The 16,931-nt window shown below is 40.6% G+C and overlaps 1 protein-coding gene across 4 annotated transcripts in view; it reads right to left on the bottom strand.

Annotated features, from left to right (window-relative positions):
* FYN (FYN proto-oncogene, Src family tyrosine kinase) overlaps window positions 1-16,931 on the bottom strand; it is a 136,918-nt gene that overhangs the window by 62,226 nt on the left and 57,761 nt on the right. For all 4 annotated transcript variants that reach the window (XM_053937639.1, XM_053937642.1, XM_053937643.1 and 1 more), the window contains exon 2: window positions 14,008-14,078. The gene's annotated coding sequence lies outside the window, so the exon portion shown is untranslated. The remainder of the gene's footprint in view (window positions 1-14,007; window positions 14,079-16,931) is intronic.

The following is a 16,931-nucleotide window of genomic DNA, read 5'->3' as shown; positions in this document are numbered from 1 at the left end:
TTGCCTGCAGAGGACAAATTGGACAGTAGCAAACAATTCTGGATTTTACCCCCTTTCATCATGAGAATTCATTTGGACTCTCTTTCCCAGACCTCAGAGCATGCCTGATTCCTGGGAGCAGAACAGAGAACAAGAATGAGTTAATCTTTAGCAACGTGATAAAAATCACTCTCTCACACAGACAACTGGAGAGGGATTTCAACAGAGCTGTTGTGCCAAGCACCTGATAGCAAAACCTGAAACTGTTGCCAACCCACACCTTCCTGCTCACAGACACAGCTCATTTAGTCTCTCCTCAGCACTCCCACTTGTCAACTAAAATCTAAGTCACCACTGAGCAAACCCTCTCACCAAAATGAGAGGCTACTCTTTCTGTATCAAAGACACAAGCATGGCTGCATAACAGGTGGGGTCACCTCATCTCTCTATTTTTTTTAATAATTGAAAAAATAGTTGTGAAAAGCACATTAAACAATCAGATTGGAGAGATGGCATAGGAGGACAGGACACAGGGGCATTTCATGGCTTTGCTGCAATCTAAGAAGCCAGGTGAGCAGGCAGGTGAGCTGTGCAGCTGGGAAGGGAGGGGAGGAGGGGGCAGCAGGAGATGTGGAAAGGGCTACCAGCAGCTTGCTCTCCCAAAGCCAGAGTGCCAGCTGGCAGCTACATGTTGCTGGTTGCGTGTGGGCTGTGAGTATAACAGAGGAGATGAGCCTTTAGGGGAGGAGCTGTCTGATAAATCATTAATGAATGAAAATATGAAGTAATCAGTCTGCCTGGGAGGCAGAATCATCTAATGATGGACTAGGAAGCAGGAGATGAGGTTCCTATCTCACCCACAAGACCACTGGCACACGAGCTCCTTTTGCTGTGAGTAAGAAGATACAGCCACTTCCTTACACTGAAGGGCTGCTCTCTTAAAATTAACACAGAAACCCCATGATCTAGGTGATAATAACATTTACAGCATCCTTTGTGGGAACTGCACCTCCAGCTTCTCTTTTGTTGCAGGCAGTGCACAAAGAACCAATATTCGTTCTCAGAGATGTCTTTACTAAACCAGATTTTTTTCAAAGCAATAACAAAACCTAGTACGACCTTTCAGCATCACCAGTGGCATTTAATTTTAAATCGATTAACTACACACACAGTACTAATTACCCATGGGTGGGGTTTTTCCTTTTAGCAATCAGACTACTGGCTGGAAATGTAATGGTATGTCTCTGTGTGAACAGGGACACTTGCTTTGTCTGTGCTCTCTGAAACGAAGAGGAATACACTTGAGAAATGATGTTTAAAGGGGCATTTGCGTTTATGGGGATAGCTGCAGGGGCACCAGACACATGCAGTCAGAAAGTGATGAGGTTGATAGGGGAAGGGGCAGGAGGTTAGCACAGTCTCTTTTGCACAAAGACCTAGCAGAACGTGTCTGTCATGCTGCACAAAATCAATACAGCCCTTGCTGACAAAGAAATTGTCAGGTTTGTACAGTTCTCAGGCTTATTTGGAAAGATGCTCACAAAGGTGATTCTTGATTTTTATGAAATCTTTAACTGCTCTCTTTCCTCTGTCTTAAGATCCCTGAACATTCAAAGGTATTGTTTTAAAATAGTGTTATTCTAAAATAAACACCAAAGACACACATGGCACAGATTGAAACCATCTAATGCTGGCACATTTGAGGGATAAGAGGTGCAAGGGCTTTATCAGCCAATTTACTTAAAACATGATTTTCCAGAGTGAATGATGCATAGACTGCAGCAGAAACCAGAAATAGAAGGCACATATGGCCATGATAGAGACTATGTTTATAGAAACTCAAGCACCTGAGGAGATCTGTGGTTTTTAACTTCATACCTATTTGTGGCACCGAAGTCCAGTTTAATTACTCTGCCAAACATCGCTGAGCCACAACAAGTTTATTACAGTTTATGGAAGAACCTGCTCAGGCAATTTTACAAGGAAATTGCCTGTGCCTAATCTAATTGCTAAGAAGTAGCTAAAATTACATTAGTCCTGGAAAGAATAAGAAAGAAACAGGAAGCTCCAAAAGGTTCAAGAAGCATCACAAGGCTGTTCCTGTAAATCACAGCATTGCAGATTTGAGGATGAGATCCCTGGAGAGGCTCCCAGTCACAGTCAGACACTGTTTTTCAACCAGAACAAACATAACACAGGTGAGATGACTTACAGCACATAAAAGTATGATTTCTCACATAATCCTTCTTCTGGTTACTGAATACATTTACATAATAAGTGGGGTTTGGAAATTACCCACTGATGAGATAATACAGATTTAAATGATCTGCAGTGTCAGTTTCTTCTACTTGCAAGCTTTAGCAGTCCTTGCAAAAGATTTAACTGGGCTCCACTGAAGAATCCTATTTCTCAAGATTTTGTTTAATCAGAAGATAAGCAACACCTATAAAATTTAACAAATGGATTAGGATGGCTTAGATGTTTCCAGACTCTTGCAGAGTACTAGCATGCAATATCAGAAGGAATTATTTCTGTAAATTAAAGTTTAATTGGAGGTTGCTGGACATGTCAAGCAAGCTACAGTCGAGCTTGTTAACACAGTAAATGTGTCATTACCTGCCACATAATCACAGAAATACCTCTGGAGAGTCACTTACTAGTTTATGTCTTGCCAAACTAACCAAGAACAGATTTCTGACAGCACCAACAGCTACTTTGACACTTTGCATGAGCCACCACGATTTCAACTGGCATACAGCCTGTTGTTTTGCTCATGTGTTCTGGGTTAAAAATAAAAGAAAAAAAAATTTTTTAAAAATCAGCTCCCTTCACACTCCCCCACTCCACTGACACAGAGGAGCCTAGAGCAGACAACCTTGACTCAAACCGGTTAAATATAAGAAAGGGCAAGTTGTGAGCAGACAAAGCAAGCTCCAAGGGCATTTCTCTCAGAGTTTCACAGTTTTCTGGTACATCAACCACCCCTGACTTGCAGAACATATTAAATTTGCTGCTCTCATTGTCCACTATCATTAGAGAACTGTCCATCAAAAACCAGATTTCTATGAGAGCTGGTTAAAAACCTGAAGAAAATATACAACTAATTGCCAGCTATGCCTAGGGTGTTTTCTTCTTCCACCCTGAAACAGGAAGATGGTTTTATATTTTTTATTGTGCTTTTACTTGTTTGTTGTTGGGGTTTTTTCTGGTTTTTTTTTTTTTTTTTTTTTTGTTTTGTTTTTTTTTTTTTTCTTTTCCTAGTCTTAAATAGTTAAGGAGAGCTCTTGTCTGGGTGACAAGTAAAAGCATCTCCAACCCAGTGGAGCCTAAAGCCTAAAGTACCATAAAGCTCCTGGAATTTATCCCAGACATAAGAGAGTCAAAAGAGCATAGCAAGCCATTGACTATGTTCATGAGTAGCTTCAAAAAGAGGAGAAATATTCTGGGGAAAAAAAAAACCAAAAAACAGAGAATTGCTGGTTACAGTGGTAGCAGAACAGTGTTGGTAACTTGACACAAAAATTCTCCACCCAGCAGCACTCTTACAGCTCCTACTGAAGCAGGATGGTGGCCTGGAATGGTACTGAACTCTCATAGTATTGAGCAAGAGTTTTCTTAGAGAAGAAGAGGTGGTTAAAAGTGACAGCTTAGGAATTTTTTATTTCTTTAATCAGAAGCACAACCAGGAAATATTTAATACAGCAACAGAGACTATTGATGTTAACAGAAATACTTCATACAGCATTTAGAAGACTCGTGCAATACAAATGACTTTCAGTGCTGTCTCAAACATATGCCTCAAAACAAACCCCATCATTTTCTTTGAATTCTGGAAACTTAGAAGTGCTGTAAAAGGGGTCTTGCGACACCAGAGCAACAGGTCTGTTTCCCACAAAATTTAAAATTCAGGTCTCACATACATTCACCCACATCACACCTGCAGAAAAGTATGGATAAAAGCAGATGCAAGTTAGGGGACTTAAACTGGATGGTAAAGCAAACTCACAAAACTGATAGGAACGTGAGCTCTTCCCAAAGACCACTGGCTGTGCACAGCAAGCAGCTCCAGTGCTTCCTCTCTCTGCCTGGAAACAGAGCTCCATCCTCAGAGCTCTTCCCAACATCCATCCACCTTCTGAAGTGTTTTCAAGCTGGGCTGCTTTTTGCCTGCTATGTAATACAGAGTCCCTTTGGACACTGCTGCAAGAGATGTTAGATGAAGGGTGCAACACCTTTTGCTGAGCATAGTCCACATGAAACTGCTCAGAGCAGAGCAGGAGCTGCAGTTCTGTGCAAGATTTGCTGCTGCTGATAGTAGCCAATGACATATTCCACACACATGACTGGACAAGTAACTGTGTCTGGATAACACCTACACCACATGTACAGGGTGACACACATGGAAGGCACATGCTGCACTAACACAGAAATGGTGAACACGTTAGTACCAACGCATAAGAATTCTGTTTTACACTAGAAATGTAGCTTGTGTCTTCAGCATGCTCTTATTTCCTTGGGGTGAGCAAAAGGCTGTTGCAAACAGCCTCGTAGTTCAACACAGGCTTTCCTTCTGCTTTGTCAGCTTTGATTAGTGCTCCCTCTCTCTCTCTCTCTGTCATCTGAAAAACTTGGCCTATAAACAGTCTAATCTAAAAAAAGAAAATGAAGACATATACTGTAGTTTACAACTGTGCCCGATAATCCCTCAACACTATCTAATGACATACAGGAAAGCCAGTGGTTAAACTCAAACTAAGCCTCCCTGTGTAATTACAGTCAGTTAGAGGGCAAAACTTAAGAGAAAAAAACATTGAAAAAACCAAATTGAACGATCTTGGGCTTCTACAAAGGCATTTAGCAGATACCAAAATGGCATAATGGGTATCTTAAAAATAGGACAGTGGATATTGCATTGTCTTCCCTGTCAAAAAAGATGTCCCTTCACTTGTATACAAATTTGTTTCCCTGTGTTTTGACACATTTGGCATAATGACCACCGTAGAAAACAATGAGAAGTCTACAGCATCTATCAGCTGTCAGTCTCTGCTTTCTAGATGTCTAAGCAGGTATTTTGAGATACCCTGCTCTATAGATAGAGCAGAATTTCCTGTAACAGATCTTTCATCAGCCTCTGTCTGACAAGAATAAAGACATGTAGTGGCCCAAATATTTCTCATCAAAGGATGTAAATGGAAGTAAATGGGGGAAAAGGGGATTATGTTTGATAGTAAATGGCATGCAGAGAGAAATTAATTCCCTAATACTGAGGAATTAGCAGAGAAGGAAAAAATGGACAAAAACTCTTAAGTGTCACGCACAAGCAACAAATATTGTGGAAAATGAGGACTTCCCCAGACTGATGATTCTGTCCAATTACAGCTAACCAGACTCAGCACCCCTCAGTAACAGATGCTGGTGACTGATGCAATCACTAGCTTGAAGCATACTGTACTTCAATTTGGTGTAAGTTTCCACTGAAGAAAAAGACAAACTTTTAACTTTTGAAAGGCAGCAAAAGAGGACAAGAGATGACCCAAAATCCTGTTTCCATCATGTACAATTGAAGTTTTGTTCACATAGAGTCTTCTTTCTATGTAGCATCTTAACTGAATGGGAATGTCTGTTAACCAGGGATCAAAGTAGTTAACATTTCAGATCCTATTTAACATCTATGTCTATTTTTAACTAATAATTTCACAAAGAACCTAAAATGTCTTGTGCTATTTTTATCCTTCTGTCTTTAAAGTCACTACCTTTAGTTATCATAATTTTGCATTAAAAAAAATGTAAGGTAAGAAATGCAGTTTGATAAAATAACAGCACAAAACATAAGTCAGTAAATCAATGCTATCTGAAATCATAGAATCACAGAATCACACAGAATCAATTAGGTTGGAAAAGACCTCTTGAGATCGTTGAGTCCAACCCATGACCAAGCACCACCATGTCAACTAGACCATGCCACTAAATGCCACATCCAGTATTTCCTTAAACACTACCAGGGATTGTGACTCCAGCCCATTCCAATGCTCAATCACCCTTTCTGTGAAGAAATTCTTCCTAACGTCCAACCTAAAGCTCCCTTGGTGCAGCTTAAGGCTGTGTCCTCTCATCCTATGGCTTGTTGCCTGGAAGAAGATGCCAACCCCCACCTGGCTATAGCCTCCTTTCAGGTGGTTTCAGAGAGTGATAAGGTTCCCTCCTTTTCTCAAGGCTGAACAACCTCAGCTCCCTCAGCTGCCCTTCATATCACAGGTGTTCCACACCTTCTTGTCACTATCCTCAACTCTACACAGTCTGAAAACTCCCGAATACACAAAGTCTCCTTGCCTTTCCTGTCCCTTCTGAAGAGCTTGTAGCCATCCATTGCAGCACTCCAGTCATGCAAGCCATCCCACCACGTTTCCATGATGGTAGCTATGTCACAGCTTTCCTGGAAGGTTGTTACAGGATTCAACACCACCTTGTAAGATTAGGAAGACTAGTGCTCAGCACTCAGCACAGCATTCAAAACCCTAGCAGAATGAGATAGTAGATTTTGTATTTTTCACTACTACTGTTGCATGACATGATCAAGGAGGCACACGATATTCAAGGCGTTTCAAGCTTTTGCCAGAGGGAAAATCTCAAAGCAGGCTTCTCCCTGTCTTGTAATACTAAACGGGCTGGGCAGGAATGACATTTACACAGTTGAATCTTTTATTATTTTCTCTTCTTAAAACAATAGCAGCAATATGACTTTCTATATTAGGTAGACTCCTATAGGTGGGTGCATGAACAGGTATAAAGGTCACCAGGACAAAATACTATTTATGAGAAGGTTGTATAAACCTCTGTTAGCTCTGAGGTTTTCAGAGCTAACATGAACACATACTTTGAGTTTAAGCTCACTGGTTATTTTCTAAAAATCACCACCAGTGAATTGCCTGATAATATGTCTTGAGAAGACCTGACTATTCCAGACCAGTGGAGGCTGCAGAGGACCCCTTGGAGCACAGGAATGCTGTTGCCCATTGCTAGCAGGGCAGCTGCAGAATGATGTGGAACACTCCCTAAGAGAACTTTCCACCTCAGCTAATGGAGTGACACCTCAAGCAGTAATCTCCCCCATCACTGAGCACTGGCCTTAAGGATCCACCCATCTTAATTTTTATTTTGGAATGGGTATTGTGATACAGCACTGCAGGCATTCTCAAGACATGCATTGATGCATAAAACACTAGTTTCTGTTCTTGATTTTTCTGGATTGCATCCAAAGCTTTATTTTATCTTTGAGCTTAGCAGAATGATAATATAAATAACTTAATGTCCAAAAATATTCAGCTTTGGTAATCTGCAATAAGATCTCTCCTCTTCATGATCCTTTATATGCAGTTTAATTACGTTTATGTCAGATGAGCATTTAAACAAGAGGCAGGTGTAAGGAGATGAACTAGAGCAGTGTGCTTATGCTATGAGGTGAAAGCAGACACACTTGTACCTGGAGATCCATGCCAAACTCTTATTGAAGAGATCGCTTGCCTATATGCAATATATTTAGTGCCCAACAGAAAGCTTCACAAATAGCACTGAGAAATCTCCTAAGCAAATCCCATAATAATGAAATCCTGATACCACAGCATCCTGTATCACACACACATGCATTCTGTCCTGCACTTAGTTTCAGCAACCTCCACTGAAACTGGCTGATAAAATAGTCTCCCAAATGACTGTAACTCTAAAATCTATTAAATCCATGAAGTATTAATGAGGCAGAATTAATGTTGAGAAAATTACTTTAACCATCTCCCTCCTCCTGTATTTCATAAAAGAAATATAGAAGGAAAGCAGTGCTGTGGCTGGGACTGCAAAATTACAGCACACTTAGGTCAGGAAAATCTACATCTGCCCACACACCTTATACTCTACCTATAGATCTATTTGTCATTACAACACTTATTCCTTTAGTAAGATTAATATCCACAGAAATGGCCTTATCTGATGCCCAGAGATCGTGTTCTCCTTTCTTTTTACTCTCAGATATGATCTGTGTCATGCACACAGCATTATGTAGTCTCTCTCTACAGTGTTCCTCACTCCCTACGCTGCAGGGCTCATTAGCTGTGGGTTGAGAGCATTACCTACTAAGACCCTGCTGCTGCCTGATTATAAACTTGGCACAAACAGACCCAAGTTTGGCAATATTTTCCATGCTGGGTATCTGCTGGGAGGCTTTTTTTTTCCCCCTTTGCTTTGTTGCTGTTTTGGATTTTTGGCATGACGTCAGCCAAAATTTTTCAAGCTAATTCTGAAGCAAGGCATGGGAAACTGGAGTGATTTATTCATGTGAAAAGCTTCTGGTCGCTCCTTGAACAGCTCGAGAGGTTTTGTGATTTGGACCACAAACTTGCAAGGTGTCAAGGCAAAATCTTTGTGTTTTGATCTCTGCAGAAAACTCACAAACATGACTAAATTACTAACCTCTGAAAAAAGAAACCTTAATTTGCATGAGCCCACTAAGGAGGTGATGCTTCCTAGCAACTAAATTCCGTGGAGATCCCACCTACAATGCTCCAGGATCCCACGACCAGTTGGGTGGCACCTGCCTGCTTGAAGCTGCAGTTCTGCTGTAAGTGATCAGAGCTGGCCATAAGACCAGCTGCAAGGCTGTTCCATAGCTAATTCCATACCTCCTGAAAGGTGGGATGGCCCTGTATCACCTATGTGTTTATATCCAGTTCTCTGCAGGGGAGGAAGGGGAATGTAAGGTGTGAAACATGCCCGTGTGATGGAACAAGAGCTTTTGTATCAACTGCACAAATGCACATACAGAAAAGAGCAACACCCGTGTAACATTCCCTAAAGCAACATCTGAATTTTCAAAATGTAATGTTTTTCTTTTAAAAGAGCAACTGGAAGGCTTATTATCTAGATTAAAAACAAAAACCACAACCAATTTAGCACTTGCTAAACCCTATAATGGTTACTCAAGCTGCTGTAACATCATGACCCATCTTTGCCATTGAGCCAGCCAAGAGAGCTGGGAAATACAGCTGGCTGAAGTGCTCTGTTCCATCTGTTGTTTTAACAGTCCTTCCCATCTCTTCTCCAGTGGCTACAGAGGGACAGACATCCACACAGATGGCCCACAGATCAACTCTCTTTTGCTGAGTAATTCCAGCAATTGGATCACCTCAAACTTTGGGGGATTGGGGGGGAGGGGGGGAAGGAAGGGACAAAAAGCTGTATTAAATGAATTACCAGTGAAATGTAGGAAAATTACAGAGTCTGAGACTCTGTATGATCTCTTCTGCAGGAGACCGGAACATAACCTCACTGTGTAGGGTTATCTGATTTAATAAAGTGAACAGAAGTATAACAATGCTTCACAGAGAGCAGATTAAATCCAATCTGGTTGGAACTGGACACATGCAGTTCTGGGCAGGGGACAAGCCACATTCCTCAGGAATCTTATGGACCAGATTTAACATTTACTACACCCAGCAGCATCAACATTCACATCTTCTGAATTGATTAGACTGGAAGAAAAGAAACAGACTACAACTGAAGGAATTACAAGCATAGCATAGCAAATCTTGGTAAGCCTCAAATACATCAAAATGTTCAAGCTTTTCCCACATTTTCTTTCCCAAGGAGAAAGATAATCTTCACCCCAAAGGAAGAGATAATGAAGATAAGCAACAGAAATACACTATTGAGGCACATCAGAGCCCAAATGAATGACTTCAGCAAACTAAAAGCTGCTAGAAATAGGACCAAAATGCACCAGGTCAGCCCTAATTACAGAGAACAGCTAATGACTCGGGCAAATCCTCTTGTAGGTATGGCAGAATACAGGTAATGAAGCAAAAGTCACAGCAGCTTATTTTTGTAGTGAGAGCATAGATAATACACAGTTGCTCTATAACACTTTCTGTCAGAAACCTGACAGGTGTGAAGAATTATCAAGAGAAGTTCAATAGCATTTTTGGTAGACATCAGGGATATAAATAATTGTACCATACAAATTGGACACCCAGGAATGCACAGGGCATCACAGTCTTTCTAAAGGCAAAAAAACTTACTATGTATAAAGATGCTACTTTTATATAATTTCTTAAGCTCAAAGCAGCCATAACCTGCTATTATTTTTCTCATAATAGAGAAGAAAAACCTGACTCTTCTAATAGGGGAGGAAAAAAACCCAGAATAGCAGATGAGTGTATTAGCAGAAATCCAAATTTTCCTTGATATATCTGAGCTACTGATATAATAACTGTATCTACTGTTTAAGATGTGCAGTTGCTTCTAGTCTACAGAGAAGTGTGCAAATAGAACCAAAGTATCTCAGATTTCGGCTGAAACATCAAAAAGCCCTCAACTTGGGAAGGTATCCCTGTCTAAATTCAGAGGGAAAAGAGCCGTGGACTCCCAGACTCTGAGATACACATTCAGCATCAAGGCCTGTCATTGAAGCATTCACAGCTCTTTTGGGAAGAGGAAATCTATAGGAAATGGACGAATGCTCAGTTGCACTCCTGGTGCAGGAAGATGCAGGTCGGGTTTTTATGGTACAGCAGTCCCTCAATTCACTTCACAGCTTTATCCTCTCCTGATCTTGATGGCTGTAACCAACTGCAGGGATGGGGACAGAGCCCCAAACTGTACAGCGTAAGTCATGCTTAGAAATACAAAAAATGTTATGAAAGGCAAGAGTTTCAAGGGTAGTGTGGACTGGAAAAGAGCAGTGTAACTGTGAGAAAAAATACAACAGAGATCACCCCAAGGTTTTCTGTCCTACATCAGTCAGGCTTCTTGTGACTCCTTGTGGAAGGGTGGCTGTTCTGTGACATGCCATGGTCAACACAAACCTACAGTGCCACACGAATATCTGCTCTGGCATCCACAAGGCTGTTGCACAGAAATCTCATCAAATGAATGGTCTTCTCACACTGTCATCAGCTTAGCTGAGGGAGCTTTAAATTCAGCCAAGATTCCCCTCCCAGCATTCAAGTATACATCTCTAATCAGCTCTTAAATCCATTATGAATTTTTGATCTAGAGGCTGCATGACCTTTTCTAGGACTTTGATACAAGATGAATAAATAACTGCTGAGCCTCTGAGCTGTGTCAAGATAAATTCAAAATGTCCTCTTGATGTCTAGTACTTCTTGGAATCAGTAGGTTAGGGACAGAGGCTGGGCAGAACTGTTTCCTTGTCATTACATTTTCTACAGTTATTTTTAAACTCTCTGGGAATTTGTAATGCTATAGGCAAGCATACAGTAGGGTCAGAGATATTTCAGAGATCCTTACATATGAGAAAATCAAGGTCCCTGATCATTCTACCTCAAAATAAGATGTTGCAAACAGTTTGAAGTGGGAAGCGTGAGAAGAACAGCTGGGAAAACAAACAAATTTTGCACTGTTATATATATTATATATATATATATATATATATAATATATATATATATATTTTAATGGCTGCAGGAAAACAAATTTTAGAGCAAAATCCTGGAGCACAAACCCAGCTCCAGACTGACTTGAAAAAATTCCAGGATGTTTACAACCCAGCAGTGAGAAGTGCCTCTTTTCATTGACTCACATCACTATAAGCAGGTGAGGAAAGCTGGCAGTTTTCAGGTGCATCAGTTTGTCAGCTAATCCTCTTCCATATTTCAAAATTCAACCAAGTCAAGCAGCCATGCTCTTCAAGTCTGAACTTCAGGTTGAGAAACAGTGCCCAAGTAGAACCTCTGTGAACCATATTGTGGTTTGCTTTTTTCCCCACTAGCAAGTTTACAGCATCTGCATGACACTACATTTCCATGGAGCCACATGAAGCAAAAACAAGATTTTGAGGTCTTCTTCAAGATTTCCCTCTCACAGGCAGAGAAGATGCAGAGTTCACAATGATGGACAGCGAACAACAGCAAGAAGCAAGAAGAAAGTACTTTTTTCCCTCTGAGGATGGTCAGACATAATAGATGCCCAGAAGAGCTGTAAAGTTTCCAGACAGCTGAATTTTGAAAATCAAGGCCCTGAGCAACCTGACCTAATAGGACCTGTTTCAAGTGGGGGTTTTGACAAGACAACAGTTTGTACAAGTTTCCTGGCAGTTTTGTGGCAGTTTTTTCCAACCAGGATTATTCCACTATTCTAAGAAGCATGCTTCTTCTGTCACTTCCCCCTTGCTGCTCTTGAACTGTGCTCTCTTATTAAAGTCATCTGTGGAGACCAGGCTGGCCTCAGCTGAAGCATCTTTGAACAGAAATTAGAATACAACCATCCAACTACCAGGTCTGCTGATAAACTTCTTTTGTCCTTGGTGTTACAAAGCATCACTATTTCCAAATAGTTCTCCTCTTTCACCTGTGAACTCTGTCATACCTCACACAAAGTTCAGCCAATCTGTAAGGAAGTACACTGGACAACTTTTAGGATCAAGTATCAGTACTACCACCAAAAAGGAAACTAGATATACCCTCTTTTGTAATAAAGTCACAAAGTTTTGTGGAAGTCATCACAAAGTTTTGTGGAAGTCACCACAAAATCTCATGGACTAATGAACTCATGCTCTGATCTGTGGCTCATCTGTGGCCCTACAACCAAATTCTAGCTAAAAAATTGTTTGTATTTCTCATAGGGATATAGATGCAAACTTATAACACACAATTGTCAGAAAAGCTGATCAGAAGAGAGAAAATAATTTAAAAGAATGAGCTGCAGTAGGGTTTACCCAGGTACAATTGGGCAGGACTTTTCATGTGTTTGGCCAGCTTCTTTGTGAATTTCTGGGCTTGACTATCCTATCTTTTCCTGTCTCTAAGAGTAAATGTTCTGCAAAAGGGTAAGTGATCTACATTTAAACATCTGCTAGCTAATCCAGATCTTTCTATATGATATAACAACATCTGGTGTTTTTTTAATGGTAGAAAAGAACAAGTGTTCTCACAGAGCCAGTCTTTAATTTTCAGTTTTCTACCCTGCAGGCTATCTGACTCTTAAGTCTTCTGCCAGTGGAGAATAAGCCAGTTTTCATCTGCAATCTGCACATTCTGCCTGAAGAAAAAGCACCAGCCCAATAGCCTGCTTGGCCAAGGGAAAGCAGGGACACAGTCTTCTGCTGACATGTTTCTTTTCCCAAGGGTGATTGATTGGTACTATCCAGAACTGTGTATATTGACAGTCTCCTAGAGAGAAAAGCAAAATGAACCTATTAACCACTCCAGATCTGCTGTCTTTATTTTTTGCAGGTTGGAAGAGCTTTCTCTGAATTACTTCCTTCTAGTTTGGACATGTCACTAATTACCTCCCACTCTTCTCTCTCTCCTTCTACTTCAGAGTGGTGCAGCTCAGCAGCACAGACACATGATGTGCCATATTTCCAGAGCACTGAGGACCAGAGAAGTCTGTTGGAGGCTGATGCCTCTGGAAGTGTTGCATACAGTACAGTCAGACAAGCAGCAAAGCTTGTCATCTGGTATGGAAAGGAGCAATAGGAAAACTGGTATAGCACACATTAACCATCTCCTGATCTCTCAGACACAAGCAAACCATCCTAGTTCCACATGGCAAGGGTGTCAGTCAGACATTCTGGGAAGAGATGGAAAGATTGTAGAGTGACTGGACACCTCCACCACTTTGGGAAATACGTACTCCCTCTGCATTACTTCTGCTCCTGATCTGTTATACAGCTAGCATGCTTTTTTTGTACCCCTTGTTTTTTAATTAGGCCTTTTTATTTCTTCTACTCCAGGTTTCAGCTCAACCACTCTTCAGCAGAATGGAACAGCTACAAACACAATAAGCAGATGCCACTGGAGCAAATGAAAACACATTCCTTGCCCTGAGGCCCAGCATGCTGTTCTCTGTCAATGCTTCTCATACTGCGAGTCTCCATACCAGAGAAAGAACACATACAATCAACTATATCTCTGTATTTTCCAAAGCTAAAAAAAAAAAAAAATTAAAACTGAAAAAAGCTAAAACAAACTTTCTGAAATTCTCGTTGAAGATCAAAATTGATCAAGACAGCAGCACTTACCACAATTTCCCCCCCAAACAGAGCAAGTTTGCATTCACCACATTTCCTCACAAATGGCTCGAAAACATGCCCTGTAAAATAAGAGAGAAAGGGAGAAAAATAATAAGTGACTGGAACACCACAAATTATGTTACACTTTCTTCTCTCTCTACTAACATTTATCACCAACTTCCACCATTTTTCCTGATTTAGGGAATGAGGTAATTGGACCTGAACCTTCACAACTAATTATTGAATTCCACTAGTATTATGCAAAATATTAAAATAATTGCAGGACTCCCTCAGACTGCTCAGACACATCACTGTCACTGACATGATGGCTATTCAGACTTCAGGGAGACAAGGTCAACAACAAGAAATGCACAGCAGCACACAGCAAGTGTGCCAATTATTTTAGATCCAACCCTAAAAAAATTGGTTAACCCAGCATCTTTAAGTCATTTTGTTTTAACAAACTGGTTTTGGAATTGGATGCACGTAGGTTCATGACAGCCTCCTCGTTTGAAAACTACACAAAGGGAAAAAAGGGGTTGTGCCACACTTCATTTTTAGACTGTATTAATTACTTGGCATTCTCTAGGAGAACAAAGAGGGAGAAGAAGGAAGCCAACACAATATCCAGCTTGACACACACTAGGGCCCTTTTGAAGAAGATGGAGAGCAAAAGTGACAAATGCCATCATTTTGCCAACCCTGAGTAAATTTCAAATGACAGCTAAGCTTTATTTTCCCTTAAGGCGAAATCTTTGAAAGAATAACTCATGGAGCACAGACTAACAATGATGTTAAAACGTTTAGTTCGTAAACTCCTAGAAGATGGAGGAGGCAAGGATTCTGCTGGTGCTCCCGGTTGGGAGTGGTAACTGTGCAGCAAATGGAGAAGAACATAACTTTCAGTGCTCAGGTGTCCACACCAGTGAAGCCAGACTAAATTAGAACTGCTTTTAAGTCCCATTCTCCCCCAAGTACATCGCTGAACTTTTCACCAGGGAGGTATCTGTGAAATTACTGCTGGCTGAGTAACTTCACAGCTATACACAGATGACTTGGAGCCCTGCACTACTGATCATGAAAACCTGCCTCAGCTGCAGAAACAGCAACTCTTGTGCCAGCACCTCTCCTGGGAGATGCTGTAGGCATAAACAGGAAACAAAAGGGGAATGGCTTCTTAAATCAAATTATTTTTACTGGTCATCATTACATAAAAAGTGGTTACGAAATTAAAAATTCTATTAAGGAATAGAAATTATATTCCTCTAAATATATTCCTCTAAATATTCCTCAAATAAATATTCCTCTAAAACATAGAAACTGAATCACACTGCTCTAACTCCCGATTAGCAAGTAGGCATCTGATATTATAAAGCTCCGACTTCATTTGAGTGGAAGGTTCAGGGTGGGGAGAAAAGAGAAGAAAAAACATCACTACAAATCAGAGGAGGCTGTTGTGAGAGATTTCAGGAACAGGTATTTTCTAACAGAAAAGAACAAACATAAGCATCTTCTCTGCTTTCTTTCTTTGTTTAGCAATTGAGAAATAGAGTGGTTATATCAAGGAATAAAGAAAAAAAAAATGAACACCCCCTCCTCTCCCATCACCTTTTGTACAGCTTGGCAAAGTTTATGAAAACACTGAAAAAAAAGTGGGTCTTAACTGCTTTGCTCAAACTCAGGGAAGGTGGTTATTATTCCAGCGCCATCTATTTCCCTCCCTAGCTTCCAGGCATTTGGCCTGGAAAGAAAACATCAAGTCAAGAAACTCTACTTCTGCCTCTGAACTAATTGGATAAAATCTGCATGCAGAAAAGTTAGAAGCTTAAGAAATGAGCCAGGTCCAAAACAATCCAATGGCACCTCAACTCCGGATTAGCTCATTATTTTCTTCTACACCATGAGACTGATTTAAAAATTTCCTCAGACGAGTGACAAATAAGGAAACTCTGTACTTCATGCTGCCGGTCTCAGGAATACTTGAAAGGCAAGGGCTGGCACCATTGCCAAAAGGGGCTGAACTCCCCCCAGCACTGGTATGGAGCTTCTGGATGCAGCCCTGGCAGCGCTTCTTTCCTCTCTCCCTTCCTCCCTCACCCCAGCACAAATGCCTCTGCAGCAACCAGGATTAAACCAAACTGGGGAAATTCTTAAGACAAGTTTGCAAGTGACTGAATAAAAAAAATAAAATAAAATAAAATAAAATAAAATAAAATAAAATAAAATAAAATAAAATAATAAAATAATAGAAGAAGAAATAAAAAAGGCCTGTGCTGACTCTAGGGTAAAAGGAAGGAAAAGATGGAAAGGATGGACCAAGAGTACAGCTCCACTTGTAACATATAACATTCCCATGTTACAAGATGGGAATGCAGGTAGCTGCTTTAACACATGCCAAAGGAGTCTAGTCCAAGCCTTTCACTGAGACCATGTATGACAAAAACTAGCAAGAGGGTTAGGGAAAGGGGTGTCTTGTTAAATCTGAGGCAGACAAAATTTGCCACATCTCTAGTCTTGCAAGATTTTCAGAACTGTAGGGATGGCAGATAGAAAGCTTGGGGAAGCATTTTGCTTGATTTTAGATGATGAAAAATGTGCTCTATCTATAACAAATAGAAGAGGAAACAAATGGTTTGTCCAACCAATATCCAAATGAAAGCTGTCCAAGCATTTCTTCCTACCTGGTAAGATACAGAAAATCCTTAGCACACCAATGGACACAAAACATTGTGTTGAATCTCAGAGCAACATGATTTGAGACATTAAAGAAAAACAAAACACTTCTAGGGGATAATCAGAGTTATTATCTGCCAGGAACAGCCTTTTCCTGTAGGCAGCATGAGCTTCAACAAACTGCCACCTTTTACCAAAAACCCATATTCCCCTCCTAGTGTTACATATATATCAGAGTGTATTTATGTAGCCTTGTGGAA

Source organism: Vidua chalybeata, chromosome 3 (genome assembly GCF_026979565.1).
Source record: "Vidua chalybeata isolate OUT-0048 chromosome 3, bVidCha1 merged haplotype, whole genome shotgun sequence".
NCBI classification, from domain to species: domain Eukaryota; kingdom Metazoa; phylum Chordata; class Aves; order Passeriformes; family Viduidae; genus Vidua; species Vidua chalybeata.
This window is presented reverse-complemented; position numbering and strand designations above follow the sequence as displayed.